This window comes from Coenobita brevimanus, chromosome 4 (assembly GCF_032717465.1).
Source record: "Coenobita brevimanus isolate Jiangsu-jjx chromosome 4, ASM3271746v2, whole genome shotgun sequence".
NCBI classification, from domain to species: domain Eukaryota; kingdom Metazoa; phylum Arthropoda; class Malacostraca; order Decapoda; family Coenobitidae; genus Coenobita; species Coenobita brevimanus.
The window spans coordinates 36,738,246-36,743,245 of NC_136957.1; the positions used below are offsets into that span (position 1 = coordinate 36,738,246).

At 45.6% G+C, this 5,000-nt stretch overlaps 1 protein-coding gene across 1 annotated transcript in view; it reads left to right on the top strand.

Annotated features, from left to right (window-relative positions):
• Positions 1 to 5,000, top strand: part of LOC145394762 (uncharacterized) — a 554,034-nt gene that overhangs the window by 34,498 nt on the left and 514,536 nt on the right. The window lies entirely within an intron of this gene.

A 5,000-nucleotide genomic window follows, 5' to 3' on the forward strand; every position in this document is an offset into this window, starting at 1 on the left:
CTTCTTTCATGAATAGGAAGTGGGGTTGGGATGATGATAATGATGGTAGTAGTGGTGGTGGTGGTAATAGTTGTGGTGGTAGTGATGATGATGATGATGATGATGATGATGATGATTGGTGGTGGTGGTGGTGAGGGTGATAATGACGGTGGTGATGGTGGTGAGGGTGATGATGATGATGGTGGTGAGGGTGGTGGTGATAATGATGGTGAGGGTTGTGGTGGCGGGGGAGGGGAAGTGATGGTGGTGGTGGTGGTGGTGGTGGTACAGGTGATGATAGTGATAATGATGATTTTGATGATTTTTGTAACCCATTCACAACTACAGGTATCCCCTAAGACGCATAAAAGCTCCAACAGTAGCTAGAGCACAAAATCCATCCTAGTCACGAAGAAGTGCAGGTAGGAAGCGTACAGTGGGGGGGTATTTAGGTCCTTATTGCATGTTTGTTTGTCCTTTAGTCGGCAATGAAGCGGGTTGGGCGACATCCACGACGCTTCTTATGGCATAGACGGCGCCAGGAGAGAGAGGGAGAGAGAGAGAGAGAGAGAGAGAGAGAGAGAGAGAGAGGGAGAGAAGAGAGAGAGAGACTATTGTTAGGTCTTGTATCATTTTCTTTTTTCATTTTACAGAATTATTATTATTGATTTTGTGAGGGATTAGTTAATGAGAGAGAGAGAGAATTTTGATTTTATGTTTTTATTTTTGTCATAATATTTCAAGCCTTGTTTTGGTAATTTTTTTGCAATATTTTCTTTTGTTTTTTTGACGCCTCTTTTCGACATTTTAAACTTTGCAGAGCTATAATCCGTATTGGAGACAGGTGATTCCCCCCACAGGGTTAAGACAAGTGACTTCTATCTATCCATTGCCAGACGCCTTAATCCCGTAAGGGGTGACCACAAGCAAATCGCCTCCATGTCGCCCTGTCCCCCGCCATTTCACTGCCTTGACTTGATTGCAATTATTGTGGTTTTTACGAGGATTGTGATGGTCTTTGTGATTGAGGCAGGTTTTTATATTGTGCCTAGAAGCCGCCGGTGGTCAGGTGGGTAACGTGTGCACCTACCAGTCCACTTGACGTACATCATCATGATCACACACACACACACACACACACACACACACACACACACACACACACACACACACACACACACACACACACACACACACACACACAGATACTGTAGGTAATGTGGCTATACCTCGCCAGGTGTAGTAGATAATGTGACAGGAAACTCGATATCGCCCTTATAAAGCTAGTACGAGTAGCCTATTGAGAGATTATGGCAGTAGCAGGTGTAGCTCCAGGTTCACCTGAATGTGAACCCAGTGGACTGCAGGCTGAACTTGCCTGTCTCCTGTGGCCCACCATCCTCTTTTGGGGGGATAGGGAGGGAACTGAGGGACGTTTGTATATTAGGGCAACGCCAGCGCCCCAGTTATATCGGTGCCATCACGTGAAGGCGACCCTTTCTACTACGCAAGAGATATATATGTAAACACTTTTGGGGGCATAGAGAGGAAACTGAGGGACGTTTGCTTAATTGGGCAACTCCACAGCCCCACTTATATCGGTGCCACCACGTGAAGGCGTCTCTATTACCCGAGAGATAAAATATGCATGAAGAATATATATATACTGAAATTCTGTTATCTCTGACTCACCTGCAGCTTACCGGTTAATTCCATCCCTTTTAGTGACGTGTTTTGATGCAGTTTTTATGGAGGGTAATGAAGGGATGCTTAATAGGAAATAGGCTGTAAGTTGTGTTTATAATTAGCGTTGATATAAGGAGTGAGGTGATGAAAGCAGAGTGAGCGTGAGAGAGAGAGAGAGAGGGGTAAGGAAGAGAAGAGATTGACTGGGGAGTTGGAGGATGTGGAAGAAGTGAGTGGGTGAAGGGAGAGAGGAGAGGGAGGGACTGAGGAGTTGGAGGGAGGAGCGAGTGGGTGAAGGGGAGGAGTGAGGTAATGGCGTGAGGAGTGGAAGGGTGGAAGGTCGGGGTGGGAAGGTGAGGGAGTGAGGAGTGTTAAGAAGAATAGGCGAGGGATTGAAGAGTAGGAGGGTGAGGATGAGGAGTGGGTGAGTGAGGAGGAATGGGAGAGAGAAGTGCATGGATGAGGGAGTGAGAGTGGGAGGGTGGAGGAGTGAGGAGTGGGAGGGTTAGGGACGGGAGGGAAAGGCTGTAGGCTAGAGAGAGAGAGAGAGAGAGCATGATATTATTAATGATTCCCTTCCCTAAATCCTTCCAGTTGGGGGACGTGTTTTATTTTATTCTTGCTATCTACAGACTGTTGTTATTATTATTATTATTATTATTATTATTATTATTATTATTATTATTATTGGTATTAGTATTATCTTTATTATTATTTTTATTATTATTATTACCATAGTATTGTCTGTCATTCGGCAACGTGAAATAAGCATCAAAAGGACGAAACTCTGGGCCAGGTTAAGGTGAAAAGAGTATTGTGTATTGTGCCCGTGTATATACCGTCTTGCTTTTAGGATTTTCTCACCTGCAAACAAAATCTCCCCTTGTTACCTAGATGTAAATATCCAGGTTGATTTGTAGCAGGGAAAGGGTTGATTAGAGAGGCTTTGCTTGATTAGGGACAGGTATGCTAGTCAGGCACGAAACTAATCAATCATATGTTTGCTTATTCGTGTCACAAATCCACTTGCCTTCTCTCTGGGGATGGGAGATTGGATGGGGTGGTGTGGTGTGGTATGGTAATGATATCTAGGGTGTGGTGTGGTGCTGCGTGGTGTGGTGGTGGGATGTAGTATGTGGTGTGTTGTGGTAGTGTGTAGTGATGTGCTGATCTGGTGGGGTGTGTGGTGTGGTGGTGGGATGTAAGGTGTGATGTGGTGTGGTGGGATATAGTGTGTGGTGAGGTGCGATAGTGTGGAGTGATGTACTGGTTTGGTGTGGTGTTGCGTGGTGTTGTGGTGGGAGCTTACGGTGTGATGCTGTGGTGTGGTGTGGTGGTAATGGTGATGGTGGGATGTAGTATGTGATGTTGTGGTGTGAGGTGATATGCTGATTTGTTGTGGTGTTGCATGGTGCGGTGGTGATGGTGGGATGTAGTGGTGTGTCTTGGTGTTGCGTGGTGGTTGGATGTGTGGTATGATGTGGTGTGACAGTAGTGGGACGTAGAGTGTAGTGTATATGGTGTGAAATATAGTCAAGATGAATACAAGAAAGGGGTGATAGTGTAGGAAAGGAGTCACTGTAAGCAGAGGAGGAAGAGGAGGGGGGTGAGAATGGAAAAGCAGGGGTGAGGGTGCAAGGACGAAGGTGATGGGGGAGTGTCTGTAATAAACATAATAATACTTTTTAAAATCTTACCTCATTTCAAGGCCAGTATTTTCTACACACGTCACTGCAGGAACCCAGAACAGTGAAAATATGAACAGTGAATATTATATGTTTGTTTCCATACAGTGATTTTGTTGATTTCCTTTAACGTAGTGGAGATAATCGTTCTTGTAGATGTTATTTTACGTAGCTTTGTCAATGTATCTATCTGTTGCCAGACGCCTTAATCCCTTATACGGGGTGGCCACAAACAAATCGCCTCCTCGTCACCCTGTCCCCCGCCGTTTCCCTGCCCTGCTCCCAATTCACACACCCCCTCTCTCATATACCTCTCCACTCCATCCCTCCATCTCATCCTTGGCCTTCCCCTCCCTCTCTCCCCCTCCACCTCGCATACACTCTCCTCGTCAGTCTCCACGTAGCTCACTGGTAGAAAAAGACAGTGCTTCGGCTCTATAATTTTCCATAGCATTTCTTCGTGACTAGCATCATACTGCATTCAGCCCAGTGGAGGATTATCAGACTGGCTAGGTTAGGTGTCGATTTTATTACCGTCATTATTACTTTATGTCTTGGTTAAGTGGAAAATAAATGGTCTGGCGGATGCAAGACAGTGATGTAAAAAAATTGTGTGTGTGTGTGTGTGTGTGTGTGTGTGTGTGTGTGTGTGAGAGAGAGAGAGAGAGAGAGAGAGAGAGAGAGAGGTAAAATAACTGAGAGACAAATATTTAATAATCTTTTGTCTAGTCCATTTATACCTACAGGAGCAATTACTAACAAGAATATATTTTGTCGATTGAATTATATTGATGCCATTTTTTTTACATAAACCCCCAGGACATTATCTGTTGCCTGATTCATACGTACTATTTCCAGACGATTTTTTTTTTTTTTACGGTATTTTGGAGCTGGAGGGATTAGCTACGAGTATAACCAACACCCCATCAGTATTAAAGAAAGTCTAGTAAAATGGTTTGGTAGGAATAATGAGCTTAGAAACAGGTCACCGTGCTGTAGAGGTTGAGAATGAGTAGTGCCATCAGAGTGAAAGGCTTAGTAGGCTGAAGGATCATTGAGAATAGACAGGTATTTGAAAGAGTAAGGTTGAAAGGGAGGGGGTAAAGGATGAGGGAGAGGGCATTAGGGAGGGTGAATATTAGGAAAGGAGGTAGGGTGGAAGGGTGACTATTAGGGAAGGAGGTAGGGTGGAAGGGTGACTATTAGGGAAGGAGGTAGGGTGGAAGGGTGAGTATTGGGGAAGGAGGTAGGGTGGAAGGGTGAATATTAGGGAAGGAGGTAGGGTGGAAGGGTGAATATTAGGCAAGGAGGTAGGGTGGAAGGGTGAGTATTAGGCAAGGAGGTAGGGTGGAAGGGTGAGTATTAGGCAAGGAGGTAGGGTGGAAGGGTGAGTATTAGGCAAGGAGGTAGGGTGGAAGGGTGAGTATTAGGCAAGGAGGTAGGGTGGAAGGGTGAGAACTGTAGTTGTAGAGGGTAGGGAGGGGAAGGGTGAGATTTGGGGGATGGGGTAGAAAGTAGTAGTAGTGGTAGTCATGGGTGGAGAGGGTGTAGTAGGGAGAGAGGGGGAAGGGGGTGGGGTGAGAATGGAGATTGGAGAGGAGAGGGAGGGGGGAGTATGGGGTGAGAACTAGGGTAGGGGTGAACGTTGAG